Source organism: Cervus elaphus, chromosome 20 (genome assembly GCF_910594005.1).
Source record: "Cervus elaphus chromosome 20, mCerEla1.1, whole genome shotgun sequence".
NCBI classification, from domain to species: domain Eukaryota; kingdom Metazoa; phylum Chordata; class Mammalia; order Artiodactyla; family Cervidae; genus Cervus; species Cervus elaphus.
In genome coordinates, this window is record NC_057834.1 from 98858150 (window position 1) to 98879919 (window position 21770).

The window sequence follows — 21770 nt, forward strand, 5'->3', positions numbered from 1 at the left end:
ATGGGTAAAGAGGAGGGGGTGTATGTATACGATGGAATATTACTCAGGCACAAAAAGGAACGAAACTGGGGCATTTGTAGAGACATGGTTGACCTAGAGACTGTCATACACAGTGAAGTAAGTCAGAAGGAGAAAAACAAATACCATATATTAATGCACATATGTGAAATCTGAAAAAATTGGTATAAATGTTCTTATTTATGTAGCAGAGATAGAGACACAGACATAGAGAACAAATGTACAGATATCAAGGGGGAAGATGGGGTGGGAAGAACTGGGAGATTGGGACTGCAATATATTCACTACTGTGTATAAAATAGACAGCTAATGAGAACTTCCCGTGTAGCACTGGGAAATTTACTCAGCGCTCTGTGGTGTCCTCGATGGGAAGAAAATCCAAAAAGAGGGGACATATGTACACATGTGGCTGGTTTACTTTTCTGTACAGTGGAAACTGGTGCAACATTTTATATATTTTTTTAACTTATTTTTTGATTGAAGGATAATTGCTTTACAGAACTTTGTTGTTTTCTGTCAAACATCAGTATGAATCAGCCATAGGTATACATATGTCCCCTCCCTCTTGAACTTCCCTGCCATCTCCCTCCCCATCCCACCCCTCTAGGTTGACACAGAGCCCCTGTTTGTGTTCCCCAAGACTACAGCAAATTCCCATTGGCTCTCTATTTTACATACGGTAATGTAAGCTTTCATGTTACTCCCTCCATACATCTCACTATCTCTTCCCCAGTCTCCATATCTATAAGTCTGTTCTCTATGTCTGTTTCTCCATTGCTGCCTTGCAAATAAATTAACCAGTACAGTCTTTCTAGATTCCATATATATGCATTAGTATACAATATTTATCTTTCTCTTTCTGATTTACTTCACTCTGTATAATAGGCTCTAGGTTCATCCACCTCTTTAGAACTGACTCAAATGTGTTCATTTCCATGGCTGAGTAATATTCCATTGTATATATATACCACAACTTCTTCATCCATTCATCTGTTGATGGACATCTAGGTTCCTTCCATGTTCTAGCTATTGTAATTAGTGCCACAATGAACATTGGGGTACATGTGTCCTTTTCAATTTTGGTTTCCTCAGGGTATATGCCTAGGAGTGGGATTGCTGGGTCATATGGTGGTTTTATTCCTAGTTTTTTAAGGAATCTTCATACTGTCTTCCACAGTGGCTGTATCAATTTACATTCCCACCAACAGTGTAAGAGGGTTCGCTTTTCTCCACATCCTCTCCAGTATTTATTGTTTGTAGACTTTTTGATGATGGCCATTCTGACCAGTGTGAGGTGATATCTCATTGTAGAAACTAACACAACATTTTAAAGCAACTGTTCTCCAATAAAAATTTTGTCTAAAACAACCTGGTTTTTCAGGCAGAATCCACACTTGGAATGTCATCCTAGCATCCGAGGGAAAGGATGCCCTGTGCCCAAATTTGTCGTGTGTTTGTCCTCCAAAACTAGAATGCAAGCTTCCCAGAACCTAGTACAATGTCTGGCACAAATCAATGTTTGCCAAGTGAATAAACTAATGACCTTGTGATTCCACAAAATTAATCCCCACTGGGGCTTTCTGTGCTTCATGGCATCTTGCTTTCCCAGCACTTTCAAACATTGGGTCATTCTAGCCTCACAAAATGAAAGTGAAATTGCTCAGTCATGTCCAACTCTTTGCGACCCCATGGACTATAGCCCACCAGTCTCCTGTTTCCATGGGATTTTCCAGGCAAGAGTACTGGAGCGGGTTACCATTTCCTTCTCCAGAGCATCTTCCCGACCCAGGGATCAAACCCCACATCGTAAGCAGAAGCTTTACCATCTGAATCACCATGGAAGTCCATCACAACAATCCTCTAATTTGTGTTGCACTTTGTATTTCATTATATGGTTATTTAGTATTGTTGTTGTTCAGTCGCTAAATTGGGTTCAATCTTTGCAACCCCACGGACTGTCGCATGCCAAGTTCCTCTGTCCTCCACTATCCCCAAAGTTTTCTCATATTCGTTATCTATTGAATTGGTGATGCTACCTAAAACCATCACACCCTCTGCCACCCTCTTGTACTTTTGCCTTCAATCTTTCCCAGCATCAGGGTCTTTTCCAGTGAGTCATCTCCTCTCATCAGCTGGCCAAAATATTGGAGCTTCAGCTTCAGCAACAGTCCTCCCAAAGGTTATCAATGGTTATTTTACAGATGGAGAAACTGAGTCCTAGTGAAGTCACAGAGCTAGTCCCAGAACCCAGGAGCCTGCATCTACTATGTATAATGGCCAGAAAATAACAGAATCAGCTGAATATCTACACAGCTGAAACCTCACTTTGAGGTGGAGAGGGTTAAACCTCTTCAGTGTGTGAGTTAGGAGGGCTACTTTAGGTCAGGCACCCTAAACTTCACGAAGGCCTCTGGTTTGCAAATCCATCTTCTGCCATCTGCTGGATGAGAGCAGCATTTCAGTACTGCTGCTCATCAGCCATGGTAGCAGTTTCCATCTGTTAAGATGCTTCTTAGTGCCATGCAATTTCCATGTACAATTCCTTTCACTCCTCCAAGCAACTCTATAAGGTAGGTTCAGTCTCATTGCCATGTTTGGATGAGGTGCCTGAGGTTCACAGTGGTCTAGGTACTTTGGCCATCTAATGTGAAGAACTGACTCATTGGAAAAGACTCTGATGCTGGGAAAGATTGAAGGCAGGAGGAGAAGGCGATGACAGAGGATGAGATGGTTGGATGGCATCACTGACTCAATGGACATGAGTTTAAGCAAGCTCTGGGAGTTGGTGATGGACAGGGAAGCCTGGCATGCCTCTGTCCATGTGGTTGCAGAGTTGGACATGACTGAGCAACTGAACTGAACCCACCTTATGTGTATTAGTTTCCTAGGATTGCTGTATCACATGACTGCAAAGCTGGTAGCTTAAAAACTGTAGAATTTATTCTCACATCATTATGGAGGCCAGATGCCTGAAATCAAGGTGTCAACAAGGGCGGACTCCTTCCAAAAGCTCTAGTGAAGAATATGTCCTGGCTCCCCCAGTTTCTAGTGGCTCCAGTGTTCCTTGGCTTGTGGCCACATCACTCTCATCCCTGCCTCCATCTCCACATGACCTTCTTCTGCTTCTCCCTGTGTGTCTCTCCTCTGTGTTTCTCTTAAAAGGACTGTGTGTGCGCTCTGTCGTGTCTGACTCTTTGCGCCCACCAGGTGCCTCTGTACATGGAATTTTCCAGGCAAGAATACTGGAGCAGATTGCCATTTTCTGCTCCAGGGGATCTTCCCAACCCAGGGATCAAACCTGCCTCTCTTGTATCTCCTGCGTTGGCAGGCAGATTCTTTACCACTGTGTCACTGGGGAAGCCCCGGGTGGACATTTGTTATGTAATTTAGAGCCCACCAAGACAATCCAGAGTGATCTCTTCTCAAGCTCCTTCATTTAATTACACCTATAAAAACCCTTTTTCCATAAGGTCATATTCACGATTTCGGTTTCTTGGGGTAAAAAGGTAAGCATATCTTTTAGGCGTGGGGGAGTAGCCAGTCAACTCACTATGCTATATTCTTGAGTTAATATGTTACAGAATCTATGCTCCTAATCCTTGTTAGGTGGAATCAAGACTGTTGCCAGCAACCCTCCCCTCTGTATCTCCTCTCTCTCTCAATCCTTGCCATTGCAAGTTCCCCCTACTTCTCTCTGCTCAGTGATAGCAGAGGTTAAAAAAAGAAATCCTTGCACCCTGAGCCTCCCTGCTGTTGCTCATTGCATAAGGTGACCACATGATTTACCATGGATCAAAGAGCAAAAGTGAGCATTAACAATCACCCCATGATGGCAGGCACACCAGGACTGTGTGGACAAAGCCAGATGCAGTGGGTCCCCACCAGGGCCTCCCCAGGGCTGGCCTTGCCTGCTGGCTTTCCCAAGACTCTGTGCCTCTTTCCTGTTGCTCCTGAAGTCACTTCCATCTGCTGGAACCCTTCACCTGCCAGGTGATTAGCAGATACTGAGGCCCTGCACACACCTACCAAATGAGTGCTGAACTCCTTTTTAAAATATTTGTGGAACACGGACTTTGTGCTTCTAAATCGCTGGCACGCAATCCCCGACCTTGAGGCCTTTATGACTAGGAAGTGACTGGCTGATAGCCAGAAGTGTGCTAGCTTCACCCATGGCCCAGTAAAGATCTCTGGCTGAGTGGGCACGCTGCAAGTGGGATAGGCTCACGGTGGGGAAATGGAGAGGAAGATGCCCCGACACAGCCAATCCAAAGGCTCAGCCCACCATCTCACAGAGGACTCACATGCCTATTAGGAACATAGGGATCCACGGTCCACTACCAAAAATCCCTGAAACCAACGTGTTTTGGAATTCAGGTATTTCCTAATTTTAGAGCAGAAATGTAGAGTTAGCATTTTCCATTCTGTACCCAATGCTCTTGGACTATACCTTCCCTAATGAATATATTCACAATTCTGTAGCAAAACATGTATATTCACAATAAATAAACACAGACTGTAAGAAGTTTCATGCTAGTTCAAGGAAGGATTTTATGGCAACTTAATTCAGATCAATTAGATTTCACTGCCAAATGAGTTTCTTTAAAAAATGTTTTTTGTGTGTGTGTGTGGCTTTGGGATTTGGGGGCTGTAGATAAGCAATTGGAGGGCTATAGTATTTGCTCCAACTTGAAGACTAAGAAACTGAGGCTCAGAAAATTTATGAAACTTGCCCAAGACACAAAGTAAATGGTGCAATCATTTACTGGAATCAAGCATTCGTCTGCCTCCTGGCTCATCATTCTGTCTTAATTTTTTTTTTTTTATTCAGGTAAGACACCAGAGCCCATTTATGATCACTATCCTGATTTCTGATATAATATTGGCTGCTCCATTCTGCTCTCTGTAGAAACACTTGAACCAAAGTTTTAAGTCATATGAACATGCACAATCTTTTTGCCTGCCCATGTTTGTGGTACGCAGTTCTTGAGCCATCTGTAGCATGAAGGATTGTGTGGTTTCAGGCCTGGGGTGCAGCTTCTATTTGTGAACTTGGAAGGGGCTTTAATTAAAAAGTCATGCAGATGACAATACAGGCAAAGTTGCTTAGACAGCAAAAACAGCTCCTTTTTGTTGACCTACTTCAAACACATAAGATTACTTAACTTTTATGAAAAGAAATAAAGTCCCCAGGAGAGTAATAATTATTCCTAACAGCACCTTTAAAAGAAATATGTGATTAATAGAAAACATCCAATTCAAGAATAATTTAAAACGCTTGCTGGACTTCCCTGGTGGGGCAGTGGATAAGAATCTACCTACCAAGTTAGGGGACATAGGTCCGAGCCTTGGTCCAGGGAGAGTTCACATGCCGCAGAGCAGCTGGGCCCCTACACCACAACTAACGAGCCAGGCTCTAGAGCCCAGCAACCACAACTTCTGAGCCCACGTGCTGCAATTACCAAAGCCTATGTGCCTAGAACCCATGCTCCGCAACAAGAGAAGACGCTGCAGTAAGAAGCCTGAGCACCGCAACAAAGAGTAGCCCCCATCTCGATGCAACTGGAGAAAGCCTGCAGCAATGAAGACCCAACACAGCCAAAAATAAAAATAATTTTTTAAAAATGTCTGTATGTCATTTGGATTGCTCTTGTAAAAAAGAAAAAAAGAAAAAAATGCTTGCCTCCTCATCCATCGTGTGGGATCCAATTCCCTGACCTGGCACCGCCCCCTCAACACACAGACACACAGATCCACAAACCCCACATATACACATCTCTCTCATACACATCCACCACATACATACATGTATCACACACATACGCACACACAGAGATGATATGCAACCTGTGGGTGGTGAAGATTGGTTGAATCTGTTCTTCCTGTCCTCTGTGCTGGGCTGTGGAATACTAAACTCTTTCGGACATTACTAACCCCAGCTAAAGTTTAGCTCTGGGAGATGGTGACGGACAGGCATGCTGCAGTCCACGGGGTCACAAAGAGTTGGACACGAATGGACAACAGCAACAAAGTCAGCCAGTCAAGGATTCTGTCTTGTCACTCTTCATTAACCACATGACTTATCACCACTTTTTGGCCTCCTGGGCTGAGAATTCATTCCAGACCAATAAGGATAGTAATCTTTCTGTGGTTAAATCTTTCGGCCTCTCCTCAAAACTATTTCACCATTGTTTTGTCTCTTGACACAAAAGATGACATGCCCAGAAAATTCCCCTAACAGGTCAGTTTTGTGTTCCTCACACTTCCACAACAAGAAAGAAGTAAAAACTTACCTAAAAGAATCCAGAGTTTTCCATTTGAATTGCAGCAATCACAATTATGATTTCTAGGTTACTAGCCTGCTATGTTGGAGACCTGGGTTCAATCCCTAGGTCAGGAAGATCCCTTGGAGAAGGAAATAGTAACCCATTCCAGTATTCTTGCCTGGAGAATTCTATGGACAGAGGAACCTGGTGGGCTACAGCTTGTGAGTTGCAAAGAGTCAGATATGACTGAGTGACTAACACTTCCACTTTCACTACAATGTTCCAGGCAACCTAGCATGCTGTGTGATTTATCTTGGGAGAGTGAAAAGAGATTAAATTACAGTTTTCAGGACTGCTCTATACTGTATGCAATAAATACAACAATAAATACTTATATAGCATTGTCATCTGTCAGACTCTAACTGCATTAACTGTAACCCTCTCTCTGTAACCCATACAACAACCCTGCAGAGTACATACCTATGTTGTGCCATTTTCAGTTCAGTCGCTCAGTCATGTCCAACTCTTTGCGACCCCATGGACAGAAGCACGCCAGGCCTCCCTGTCCATCACCAACTCCCATAGTTCACTCAAATTCATGTCCATCGAGTCAGTGATGCCATCCAACCATCTCATCCTCTGTCATCCCCTTCTCCTCCTGCCTTCAATCTCTCCCAGCATCAGGGTCTTTTCAAATGAGTCAATTCTTCACATCAGGTGGCCAAAATATTGGGGTTTCAGCTTCAGCATCAGTCCTTCCGATGAATATTCAGAACTGATTTCCTTTAGGATGAATTGATTGGATCTCCTTGCAGTCCAAGGGACTCTCAAGAGTCTTCATCATCACAGTTCAAAAGTGTCAATTCTTCAGTGCTCAGCTTTCTTGATAGTCCAACTCTCACATCCATACATGACTACTGGAAAAACCATAGCTTTGACAAGACAGACCTTTGTTGGCAAAGTAATGTCTCTGCTTTTTAATATGCTGTCTAGGTTGGCCATAACTTTCCTTTTAAGGAGCAAGCGTCTTTAAATTTCATGGCTGCAGTTACCACCTGCAGCGATTTTGGAGCCCCAAAAAATAAAGCCTGTCACTGTTTCTACTATTTCCCCATCTATTTGCCATGAAGTGATGGGACCAGATGCCATGATCTTAGTTTTCTGAATGTTGAGTTTTAAGCCAACTTTTTCACTCTCCTCTTTCACCTTCATCAAGAGGCTCTTCAGTTCTTCGTTTTCTGCCATAAGGGTGGTGTCATCTGCATATCTGTGCCATTTTACAGATGGGGAAACTAAGACCCAGAGAGGTTAAGTAACTTTTCAAGGTCACACAGCCAGAAAGCAGTGTAGCTGAAATTATGATTGAGACACAGGCCCTTAAGTCGTGTTTTTCCTGCCATGGTGTCTTATTCACTCCTGTGTCCCAGATCCCAGCACTGTATCTGGCAGAAATACTTCTGAACATATGTTCACAGAGGAAGGAAAAAAGAAAGTGAAAGATGGGGAGGGGCGGTTAGGAGGGAAGGAGGACACCTGTTTCAGAGACACACCTGCACAGTGACCCCCATGGAAGTGAAAGTCTGGGGCCAATTAGTAACTGGAGGTATTTTTCTGAGAGAGAAGAGCTGATGGGTCTTTGGAGGTTTGCTTTTATGAGCTGTCTGCTGCAACTCCACAAAGGGGGAAACCTTCACCAAAGGTCCAATAACAGAGCCTATCAGCTGTTCACAATCCCACAGCAGGCTTACAAGGCCCTCCACAGGTCAGGGGTGCGATATGGGAAGCACAGAAGCATAGCTGGTTTGAGAACAATCATTCCTCTGGGTCATTCTCCAATGTATGGTATTTTCTATTACTCATAAGGAAATATTTAGACCTGGAGATTGTGAAGACCATGCTGATGCAGAGCAAAAGCCAAACTGTGGAAACAACCGGCCCTCTATTTCCTTGGGCTTCCAGAATATCAGTCATACCTAATTAATATAAGTATCATTTATTATAGGAGTTATTTCTTTATATCCATCTCTCCTGCTAGCCCAAATGTTCCTAAGGTGCAAGGACCTTGTTGCTCATCCTTAGTATGGTGTAAATGGTTAAACAAGTGACCTGGGGAGTCAGATTGCCTGAGATAACATTAAGCCTTCATCATTACTGTGTGGTGTTTGGCAAGTTACTTAATCTCTCTGAGCCTCTCCTTTCTTATTTGTTGAATAGGAAATAATGATGTTTTCCATAAGTAACTTCACCGGCTGCTGAGCAAAGTCTCTGGCTGCTGCCACAGGAGGAAGTTGCCCCTGGGAAAAGGCTTACTAGGGGAAAAGGAAAAAAAGATGGCGCTAAGGTAGGGTTCTGCATGCGTTATGTAATGAAAGTCTGATGACTAAATGAGAAATTAATGTAAATTGCTTAGCACAGTGCCTGGCTTATATTGCACATGGCAACAAAGACTGTTTTTTAGTACTTACACTCCCCTTCTTTCTATAATAATAATGTCACCAATGTTTCAGTGGAGTGTGGGCCTGGTTTAGAAAAAAGGCCCTGGAGCACTGTGAAGAAATGCTGGGGTGTAAGTGGCTAGGGGCAGGTATCCACTTGACCAAGGCCAAGGCCAAGGTGAGAGAAATACTGAGCACCCTGTCGGTGGTAGAGAGGAGTGGTGAGCATGAGGGTGTTTCCATGGCAGAGTCAGCCAGATTTTATGAATGCCACGGGGAGAAGAGGAGGTGGTGAGGGAAGGAGGGGAAGCAGACAGAGGACCCCTGGGTTCTCAGCATGTTAACCAAGTGTGGGGACTTAGTAACCAAGAAGTCACAGAGCTAGAGAATGGAGGAGGGGAACAGTTTTGGGAGGCAGGTGATGAGTGTAGTCAAGGACACACTGGGCCAAAGGGCTGGGGGGATGCCCCATCCAGAGGTCTAGACAAGTTCCTTTGTTCGCCACCTCTATGGAATGGCATTTCATCATCAGCATGAGTTCTGAAAAAGAATTTTGCAACAAACAGGAGAATGGTCTGGGCCTAGAAGATCAAAACAACGCACAGTAACTTTCACAGGAGCAAAGCCCACAGCCAACCCTAGGCGTCTCCCCCTGCACCTCCTCCAATCTCCTTTCCAAGCCTGTAGCCCAGCCTGGCTTTGCCCCACACCTGGCCCCCTGGGCAGGAGACAAAATGTATGTATCTGCAGCACAGAATGACCATGTCTACCTCATCAGCAATGGTTTCTATGGAATGTTTGGCCACAATGTGCAAGGTTTTGTTTTACTGTGGTCGTTTCCGTGAAAATAACTAACATAACTGTGTTGGATTGCACAGCTAATGCTGGAGTCATTTCTCCACTGCAATTCTGCTCCCTGCAGATGTTTCCCTGCATTTCTGTTTTGCACTAACACCACATAGGTTCTTCCAAGTCTTGTAAAGCAACAAAAGGCCTGAAGCAAAGGTGCTGCCCAATCTCCAAACCTCAGACGAGGGAGGTCAAACTGCAAGGATGGATGACCTTCTTTCTCTGTAGGAGTCAACTCACCACCTTGGAGACCCAGCCCAGTATTTAACCAGTCCTTGTTAGTGCCTTTCACCACACAAAATTCTGGGTACATATCATCTTATTTAATTGTTGTTGTTGTTGTTCATTCACTAAGTCGCATCCAACTCTTTGCAACCTCATGGACTGCAGTATGCCAGGCTTCTCTCTCTTACTATCTCCCAGGGTTTGCCCAAACTCATGTCCACTGAGTTGGTGATGCTATCCAACCATTATATCCTCTGCTGCCCCCTTCTCCTCCTGCTCTCAATCTTTCCCAGCATCAGGGTCTTTTCCAGTGAGTTGACTCTTTGCATCAGGTGGCCAAAATATTGGAGCTTTAGCTTAGCATCTGTCCTTCCAATGAATATTCAGGGTTGATTTCATTTAGGATTGACTGGTTTGATCTTGCAGTCCAAGGGACTTTCAAGAGTCTTCTCTCTGAATTGTTTGTCTCCTCTGAGCTACTCTCTTTTTCTCTTTCTCTTCATTTGCTTCCATCACCAGTAGACATTGAGTTGTCAGGATGAAAGAGGCTAGGTTGCAGCATTTACAGGGTTGACCAACCTAGACATCATGTTAAAAAGCAGAGACATTACTTTGCCAACAAAGGTCTGTCTTGTCAAAGCTATGGTTTTTCCAGTAGTCATGTATGGATGTGAGAGGTGGACTATAAAGAAAGCTGAGCGCCGAAGAATTGATACTTTTGAACTGTGATGATGAAGACTCTTGAGAGTCCCTTGGACTGCAAGGAGATCCAACCAATTCATCCTAAAGGAAATCAGTCCTGAATGTTCATTGGAAGGACTGTTGCTGAAGCTGAAACCCCAATATTTTGGCCAGCTGATGTGAAGAACTGACTCATTTGAAAAGACCCTGTTGCTGGGAAAGATTGAAGACAGGAGGAGAAGTGGATGAAAGAGGATGAGATGGTTGGATGGCTTCACCAACTTGATGGACGTTGAGTTTGAGTGAACTTCGGGAGTTGGTGATGGACAGGGAGGCCTGGCGTGCTTCTGTCCATGGGGTTGCAAAGAGTTGGACACGACTGAGCGACTGAGCTGAACTGAGAGGTAGAGGATGATTTAGAGTCAAGGTAGCACCCCAGCTTTAAATGCTTCAGCCCAGAAGCAGCACATGTCACTTCTGATCAAATTTCACTGCCTAGAGCTAGTTCCTAGACAGAGATTGAGGTTGGGTCACAACGGTGAGAGCACCAAATTCTAACCACTAGACCAGTGGTCAGTGACAAGGGCCTTGGCCCTTCAGGTTTGCAGAAAATAATTTCCACAAAGGTGGAAGGTAGTGAAGCAAGTAAAGTATTTATCAGGAGGAAAAAAGAGTACAGTACACGTGGAGAGGCAAACAGGTGGACTCAGAGAGAGAGAGTCACACACTCATGGCAGTTTGAATCACTTTTATGAGGCATTTCTTCTGAGTTTCCTTTGTCCAATCATTTAGATCTGCCTAGTTCACAGTTCATTTCTGGTGTATCTCAGCATCCTCCCGTACATATGCATGCATCTCTTAGCCAAGATGAAAAGTGAAAGTCGCTCAGTCATGTCCAACTCTTTGTGACCCCATGGACAATAGCCCACCGGCCTCCCCTGTCCATGGAATACTCCAGGCTATAATACTGAAGTGGGTAGCCTATCCAGTGGATCTTCCCAACCCAGGAGTCAAACCAGGGTCTCGTGCATTGCAGGCGGATTCCTTACCAGGTGAATGATAGATCCTACCAAAGAGGCATATGGTTAGAGAATTTCTCGACATCTCTCCCCTTTGACTTCCAAGGAGCATTTCTGAGCATGTTGTGGTGAGGACGTTTCCTGACTTCAAGAATTAGAAATATGTGGTCTGTGCAGGGCCCAGCCTCCTCCCTTAATTATCTTGCTATTCTCATCTTGGCATTTTAGTCCACAGGGAATGAATCTCCAATTGCTTTACCCTGGTGGGGGTAGTGGGGATCTACCTTCTGCCTCAAAACAATTTACCCATTTTCAGTGTATAATTCAATGATTTTTAGTAAATTTACCATGTTGTACAACCAGATGGTGGAGCAGTTTTTGAATCTGCTTGAATCCCACCACTAAAATCCCAGCCACAGCCACTAGGTTAGCAAAACCAAAAACCCATGGACAACACCTACTACCAACCCTGGCAAACAGTGTATTCCTGAACTGAAAAATCTGAGTGAGTAGGGACTGGCTGCCAATAACTGCATGACCAAGCTGATACTAGACACTACAGTAGAAGGAAGAGGAAAGATAAAGGGGCTTCTGATGCCCATGAGATTTGGAGGACCCTCCCCCAATCACCAAAGAAAGTTCACTTACTGGAAAGTTCCATGGGTATTGGCCTTGCAACCAACCCTACAAGGCTTGTGCTTGTCTAACTTCAAGACCAAAGAAAGAACCCAGAATCAATGACAGAGACATCAGTGACTTAATACGTGAGAGAGCTTATGTGTCTGAAGCAAGGTCCTGAAGCAACACGCCACCACGTGTGTCGCAAAGTGGGTGGAACACGATGGCAGTCTTTGCTCCCAGGTAGAAGGGGAGAGTACCAGTTTTAGGGAAATTAACATCAGGTGGGCTTATTTGTTACCAGGGAGACCAGTAGAGGGGTATATCCCTCATTGCCCCTTTGATAAGAATCTTCACTAGCTGGGACCTGGGGCAAGTATGTAGGAAGATCAGTCGTGTGTATAGGGTATATGTGAAGCAGGCACTGGGTGGACAGGGTGTACAGAGAGCAACCATCTTGAGTGACCCAGCCATACAGTGGGCCATGTGGAGAATGAAGGCAAAGCTGGGGCCTGATTCAGGCAAGGTGCTAATAACCATGGGTATAGGAGCCTATAGGAAGATCTGATGATGCTGGAGGGGCCCAGGGGTCCAAGAGTCCAGGAGTCCGGGCCCTATGAACTCTCTCAAAGCCAACAAGCCAAGCACTTTTCCAGGACAAAGCCCCACCCTGAGGAGAAAATGCTGGGAGTGTCATCCAAGCTGAATAAGACAAGGAAAAGGCAAAGAAAAAGTGATGCCCAAATAAAGGGTGGGAAAAGAAAAGAGAAAAAAAAATACAGAAAATAAAATAAAGGATGGGGAGGGGAGCAGGGAAGAGGAGCTCAGAACATAGGTCATATAACCACTTGCAATGTGGGAGAACCTGGTTCAATTCCTGGGTCAGGAAGATCCCCTGGAGAAGGGAATGGCAACCCACTCTAGTATTCTTGCCTAGAGAATTCCATGGACAGAGGAGTCTGAAAGGCTACAGTTCATGGGGTTGCAAAGAGTCAGACACTACTTAGCAATTAATACTTTCATGAAATCAACAGAAGGGGATGCTATAGACTGTGAAACTAGAAAAGCTTCTTGCCATTAACTTCTGAAAGTATTACCAAGTCCAAGCTCGGCCTGCTTGCTACATGACAGGCCAATTAACTGAGGAATGAGGTGTTGAGGCAAGGAATGCAACTTCATTTAGAAAGCCAGCTGACCAAGAAGATGGCAGACTAATGTCTCAAAATAACCATCTTGTCAGGGTCTGGATGCCAGGTTCTTTTTATAGGAGAGTTGAGGAAGTAAAGACCATCATCTTGCCAATATCTCCTGGAATGGCCAACCTCAGGGAGGAGATATGTTAATCTCTTCAGGCAGACGGGTAGGGTTCCCTGGGACAGGTCATCATGTATAATTATAATAACAAAAGCAACAAAAAACAAAGGTTAAAGTCAAACCTATGGTTTTTCCAGTAGTCATATATGGATGTCAGAGTTGGACCATAAAGAAGGCTGAGCACCAAAGAATTGATGCTTTTGAACTGTGGTGTTGGAGAAGATTCTTGAGAGTCCGTTGGACTGCAAGGAAATCAAACCAGTCAATCCTAAAGGAAATCAGTCCTGAATATTCAGCGGAAGGACTGATGCTGAAGCTGAAACTCCAATACTTTGGCCACCTGATGTGAAGAACTGACTCATGTGAAAAGACCCTGATGCTGGGAAAGATTGAGGGCAGGAAGAGAAGGGGATGACAGAGGATGAGATGGTTGGATGGCATCATCGACTCAATGAACATGAGTTTGAGCAAACTCAGGGAGATAGTGAAGGACAAGGAAGCCTGGCGTGCTGCAGTTCATGGGGCTGCAAAGAGTCAGACACAACTTAGCGACTGAACAACAACAAAGTCAAAGAAGCAGATCCATCACGGAGTCAGAATTGGCTCTTCCCTGCAACAAACATAGAGGGGAAACTCCTTTTACAAAAAAACAAGCCACAGGAAAGGAGTGTAGTCAAATACTGACAACATTATTATAAGAAAAAAAGAATAAGAAGCAAAATAATAGCACTGCAGACAAGAAAAAAAAAATACCAAGAAACATGCCACAAAACAGAAGAAAATTGTGATCAACTACTTTAAGATGAACTTAAAAAATAAGAAAGAAAAAATAATAGAACTATAAGTGACAACATAAATCAAAAGAAGAAAAAAGTAAGATGATTCAGGAAAAGGAAGATTTGAAAAAAGAAAAGAAATAATTCAAAAAAAAATTGGAGATAAAAGAAAAGTCATTTCAGAAATAAAGGCTAAGCCAGAAGGACAAGAATAAACAAACCAGATGAAAAGTTCCTTGAGTGAAATAGAAATGGAAAAAGTTTTTAAAGTCAAAAAGGAAAGAAAAGGGGGTACAAAGGACTTGAGACAAAATAACAACTAGAAAAAAAAGAATGAGCAAAGAATATCTAATATACATATATGAGTACCAAAAGAAGGAAACAAAAGAAAGAAAGAGACAAAAAATTATTAAAAATTAAAATACAAAAAAACCTTGAAATTAAAAAAAAAACTTAAATCACATATTGAAAACAACAAGGACCTATTACATAGTACAAGGAACCACAGTCAATATCTTGTAATAACCTGTAATGGAAAAGAATTTGAAAATTATATATATATATAATATATATGCTATATATGGGCTTCCCTGGTGGCTCAGATGGTAAAGAATCTGCCTGCAATGTGGGAGGCCCAGGTTTGATCCCCTGGTTGGGAAGATCCCCTGGAGAAGGGAATGGCTACCCACTCCAGTATTCTTGCCTGGAGAATTCCATGAACAGAGGAGCCTGGCAGGCTACAGTTCATGGGGTGGCAGAGTCGGACACGACTAAGCAACTCTCACTTTCACACTATATGTTTATACATAGTATATAACTTTTATTGTATATGATATATATAGACAACTGAATCACTTTGCTCTACACCTGAAATTAACGCAACATTGTAAACCAACTATACTTCAATTAAATTTTTTTTTAATTTTTAAATTAAAAAACACATGTATTGAACAGATACACTGCATGAATTGGAAAAAATTCAGCCTTCAATAGCTCCACTCTGAAACTACTGAATTTGAGAAAAATTTTCAAAATCCTTTGTGCAGTCAGACAAAAAGAACAAGTATTTTATAAGAAAAAGAAAATCAGATTATCATTAGAGTTTCAACATCAATACCTCATGCCAGAAATCAATGGAGTAATTTATTTAGGCTATTCAAAGAACTTAAGAGCCAAGATTTTAAAATATAGCTAAATTGATCTTCAAATATGAAGACATCAAACACACTATTATGAACATGCAAGAACTCAGGAGGTAGTACTTGTAGAAGTCTTTCCCAGGGAATCAAAAGAAAGCTTTGGTAAATAAAATGGTGAAAGAAACAGCAGCATAAGACTGCTCAAGTAAGCCAGATAACAAAGGAGCACAAATGATAGAATTAAAACACACCATTCTGCAACATCAGATGATTTAATAGTCTATTTATTTAGTGATCACCAGTGGCTGCTAACATCACAAGAAGTGAGACAAATAAATCACATGCCCCATGACGGAACTACACAGCATAATTAATGAAGTAGCCTGAAGAAAGAATGAAACTTATCAAGCCTTTATTTTTTTTAATTAATTTATTTTAATTGGAGGCTAATTACTTGACAATATTGTAGTGGTTTTGCCATACATTGACACGAATCAGCCATGGGTGTACACGTGTTCCCAATCCTGAACCCCCACACACCTCCCTCTCCATCCCATCCCTCGGGGTCATCCCAGTGCACCAGCCCTGAGCACCCTGTCTCATGCATCGAACCTAGACTGGCGATCTATTTCACATATGTGAAACTTATCAAGCCTTTAAAGTTAGCTGCCACTTCACAGGCAATATAGGGAAACATCACAGTCATACCACAAGGATGAAATCAGCAAAATTCTATCTAGAGGAAAGGCTATAGAGCAAGTAGCACAACTCCTTTAACAGTTTTTTCAGTTAAAAATATAAATGGGATAGTATATGATATCACTTATATATAGAATCTAAAATAAAAGAAACTTATCTATGAAAGAGAAACAGACTCACAGACTTAGAGAACAGATTTGGGGTTGCCAAGGGGAGGGGGAGGGATGGATTGGAAGTTTTGGACTAGCAGGTGTAAGCTATTATATACAGGATGAATAAACAACAGAGTCCTATAGCACAGGGAACTATATTCAAAACCATAATGGAAAAGAATATGATACAGTATAACTGAATCACTATATATATATATACACACAGGTTCTTTTGCAGATTCTTTTCCTTTATAGGTTGTTACAAGATACTGACTCTAGTTCCTTGTGCTATACAGTGGGTCCTTGTTGTTTATTTTATATATAGCAGTGTGTATATGTCAGTTCCAGTCTCCCAATTTATCCTTCCTTCTCCCCCTGCCACAAATTATTCTGTATTTTTAAAGAGAGAAAGACAGTGCACACACAACTGACAGAAAGAAATTGGGAGATTCTGGAAATAAAAAGTGAACTGGAAGTTCTGGGCGTGGTTTCTGCTGACCCAGGGCTTCACTGTAAAGTGATCTGCTTCTGCTACTTAACGGCAAACTACTAATATCAGCGCCTTTCGGTCTTTTAACTTGGGCAGGTTATACTTCCCAGAATAGGTTCTTTCTGTCATTAGATATAGACATAAAGGCCCGGCAACCAGCTTCTGGGGAGCTGTGTGAGGACCTCAGGGTGAGGGACTTCATTTTGAAGGTGCCGCCATCCTCACCTGGGCCTAGCTGAGGTCACTCCATCCAAGACCCTGTGGTTTCCCTTCTTCAGGAAACAAACCTGTACCCTTCTGGCTGGAGAAGGGAGCAGCAGTCATCAAGGAAGCAACAGTTCTGGAAGGACCTACAGGTCTAACTTTTCTTAACAATTGCCAACAAATCCTCACTGTAACATCTATTTTACACTATTTCTTATTATTCCAGGTACCACAAATTCCTGAACCTTTTCAAGATTCTGCAGTGAAAATAAAGCTGGTTCTCAACTGTCGACAAAAAAGTAATCAATAGTCCGTCTAAGAAAGAAATGTCAAGAGGGAGGGAACATGTGTATACCTAATGTGAATTCATGTTGATGTATGGCAAAAACCATTACAATATGGTAAAGTAATTATTCTCTAATTTAAAAAATAGAGAAAAGAAAGAAATGGGAAATTTTATTCAAGCCACCCTGTGGATTATTCCTAGGAGACAGTCTTTCAGAAAGCTCTAAGGTCTGCTCTGCCTGCTAGAGACCAAATCATAGTTATGTACATTGTTGAGACAAAGAGTTACACATCAGATCATGTACTGACAGCTTACACGCTCCAGATCACCACGAACGAGCAGCCAGTGGGTCACCGTAATCCCTTGCAGGATTAACAAGGAAGGTTATCTCCTAAGCAGGTCTGGTTAATGCAAATGCACGTGTGTGTGTGTTAGTCGCTCAGTCGTGTCTGACTCTTTGTGACCCCAGGAACTGCAGGGCTCCACCAGGCTCCTCTGTCCATGGAATTCTCCAGGCAAGAATACTGGAGTGGGCAGTCATGCCACACACTAGAGGGGAGACAGGAGGTCCAAATGGGCAGAGAAAAATCTTATGCTTAAATTGTCCTTGTATTGCCATAAACTATGAATTTTACTTAATCACAGTTTTCCCCATTGCCAGTTTAGAATTCGACTTCAGTGAGTCTGTTGAGCCATTTACCACTCATTCATCTGCACTCTCTTCTTTTGCTCTCCTGGATGTATAAGTCTACACAAACACACACGTGTGTGTGCACACACACACATACACAACAGCTGTCAAAAGAGGACAGAACCAAGTATACAAGCATAAAGAAGCAGAGACAAGACAGATTCCTCGCATGATGCTTTGGTTCCCAGGTTCCAGGCCCACTCCCTCCCTCAGGTCCCCTGAGACAGTCACAGCTCCATCCTTATTTCAAGTCCCCTCACTGTGTTCAGGCTCACTTACCATGCACACTGTACTCACAGCGTCTAGATCAGTGCTCAGTAAATGTTTGTGACCATCATTACGCCACAAGGAGACTATAATATAAGCCCCTTGAAGACTCATTTGGTTTTCCTCATCTTTTCCTGGCATATAGATGGCTCTAAATTGAGCAACACAATCTCTGAAGACCCAGAAGTGGAATCTCAGCTCTCTTGCTCAGTATTTAGGTAACTTGAAAATAGGTATCCTTCTTGTAAAGCTGACATGATGATACCTACTTTATAGATTTGCTTTATACAATTGTGAGTATTAAATGAGATATTGTACATAAAGCTCCAAGGACACAGCAAACCCTAAAAAATGCAAGCTCTAATTATCAAGGCTAGGTATAGTGTCACGGCTATGGGACCAGACTGCTTGGTTTTGAATTCTGGTTCTGCCACAGTCGCTTTGTGATTTTGGCAAGTGACTTAAGCTTCCTGTGCCTCAATTTTCTCCTCTGTAAAAGGGAAGAACGACAGCATTTACTTCAGAGGGTTTGGGCAGGTTCAAATTAGAAAATACACATATGGCCCTTGGCCCAGTGCCTGACATATATCTCAATCATGCCAGGTTATTGTTGTTTGTTTAATAAATGAACGATTTGTAGCGAAGAGCTTCAAAAATGAACTTGCTAAAGGACAGAATCATTGAGCGCTGTAATTACAAAGACCTGTCCTGAAGTCAGATTCAGGTTGGGCCAAACCCATAAATGCAAGGATAGCCCTGAGAGACAGTAGCCCAGCGAACCAAGCCCCACCCCTGTCATCTTCTCTCACTGACTTGGGACATAAGAATAACTGGCCCACAGAATAAAAGGCTGCTAGAGCTGGAAGAATCTTAGTGACCATTTTTCTTTAGTAATTGAAACGCAGAGAGATCAAGTGACCCCAGTTGCCCAAGCTTCAGGTCAGTTTAGTGACTTCATCACTGCAAAATGTGGCTTCTGCTTTCCACAATCTCTTCGGTCTCTGCTCCACCGCACCTGGCAGCCAGGAACAACTCCTTCTGTTCAGCGGGAACAGCAGAAAGATAAAGCAAGGATGGTGGTGTAGGATCTACTTTCAGCCTCTAGAGGGAGCCCTGAGCACAGGCTGAGAAGCGTCAGCCTGGCACGAACCCAAGGCCTTGGGGCACTAGCTGCAGCGTGAGGACCGGCCTTTCCAGGGCTCCATCCAGCAGGCCAACCCCTCCTCAGGCACTCAGAACAATGGGAAAAGCCCAGGATACCGGGTGCAAATACAAGGCTTTCAGCTGTTATTCTGTTCACGCAAGGTGTGGACCTACCCATGGTCCCTTAACCCTATTGAGCCTCAGCTGTCAGGTGGGAAGTCATTTCTGCCTTGTCTTGTCCAGGATTTAAAGTCTAGGAATTTACCCCAAGTAAACAAGAGTCAGGCCCAAAGATTTGTATACAACAGCAAATCTCACAGTTATTGTCTCATGACCCCTTTATACTCCTAAAAAAATACTGAGGATCCCAAAGAATTATTGGCTTGTATCTATCAATATTTACCACATTAGAGATTAACTCTAAGAAACATCTGAATATATATTTACTTAGAAATAGCATATACATTAGCATAAAGAGCATTTTTGTAACATACCATTTTCTAAGACCAAACATTTTTTTCAAGTCTAATGTCTGGCTTAAAGGAAGAGAGCTGAATTCTCCTTTTGCATCGAGTGCATAGCAACCCCACCTGTCTTGTAACCTCTGAGAGAGTCCTCTATGCACCGTGAGAATGAGAGTACAAAATGGTTTTAACCTTGAGGACTCTTTGAAAGGACATGGCAGAAGCCCAGGGGCCACACTTTGAGAACTGCTGGTAGAAAAGACATTTTTCTTAGAGTTACCTATAGCAGGAAGATTCCGCTCTTTCTTCCTACTGCCACCAAGCTAGCTCAGACTTGCATTCTATGGGGCATGTGACAGCAAAATTCTCAGAACTGGTGGCCTTATCCCCTACCCTCCTACCACTCCCAAGTGTGGAGGGAATTCTTCATAAAACACTGCATGTTAAGTGCTCCCCGCTCCCAATCCTCTCATGATCCTTGACTGTCTAGTCAGTGCTTATACACCTAAGGGTCAGGCTCCCTGGTCTGCAGCCAAAATCCCCAGCCTTATGTCACACTCCACATGTCTGATATGCCTGATGGGTTTAGCAAAACCAGACTATTAACCCTCCAGCATGGATGTGCCTTCTGTGTCCCACCTCTGTGTTTCTCTGGATTCATTAAAATACTGTCTCTCCCATTTCCTTCCATTCTCCTTTCACTTTCGGACTCATCCTCCCAGCTGGAGACCTTCTACCAGCTTCTGAAACACTTGTTTGTCTTCTTTTATGCAAAACAGAGTGTCCTGATGGGGAGCTTTTGATCCGGCTGTTGAGAAGTATAAAAAAAAAAAAAATTGGTGTATTAGTTTCCTATTGCCACTGTAACAAATTACTATAAACTGAGTGTATTAAAATAACACCAATTTATTACCTTATAATTGTGGGGGTGAGAAGACGGAAATGGTCCTTGGAGGCTAAAACCGAGGTGTTCTCAGGGAAGGATCTGTTTCCATGCATTTTCCAGCTTAGGGGTCCCCTCTTCCCTCTTCAAAGCACATCACTCCAACCCCTGCTTCCGTCATCACATCTCCCCATCTCCCCACTGTCTCTAGCTTTGTTGCCTCCCTCTTAAAAGGACTCTTGTGATTACATTTGACCCACCTAGATAATCAAGGATACTCTCCCCATTTCAAGATCCTTCATTTAATCACACCTGCAAAGTCCCTTGTGGCACATTAAGTCACATATTCACAGGTTCCAGGGTTTCAGACATGGATATCTTGGTGGGGTGGGGGTGGGGGGGCACATTATCCAGTCTAGTATCACAGTTGTTAATACCAGAAGATAAAAGTCAAGATGCAATCTCAACACGTTAACTGTACAAATCTTGGAGTCAGACATACACCATTACATGAGATAAATTCCATTCTCCTGCCTGCTTTGAAGATTCGATGAGATAATGTTCATGAAGCCTGATGACAGCTACTCTGAGATTACTCAACCAAATGCCTGTGACTATTATTATTGGCTATTATTTGGCTGTTTACCACCAAGTGACTTAGAACTGTCTTCAAAACACTTGTCATACCTTATAACTATTCATTTCTTTTGGATCATGCTTCCCAGGTGGTTCAGGGGTAAAGAACTGCCTGCCAATGCAGAAGATGAAGGAGACACAGGTTCAATCCCTGGGTCAGGAAGATCCTCTAGAGGAGCAAATGGCAATCCACTCCAGTATTCTTGCCTGGAAAATTCCATGGATAGAGGAGCCTGGCAGGCTACAGTCTATAGGTTCCTAAAGAGTCAGACACGGCTGAGCTACTAAGCACAGCACCTTTTGCATGATTCTATGGTGTGCAGTGATTTTTAATTGATTTAATTATGTAAATATGACCTTAATTATCCTATAAACAAAAGATCCATTTGTTTAATCTCTCTCACATTGGATCATAAACTCCATGTGAGCAAAGTGTGTTTTACACACCATCAGATTCCCAGAATCTCACCCATTAGTGAATACACACATACTTAACAATCAAAAAATGTTTCAATTTA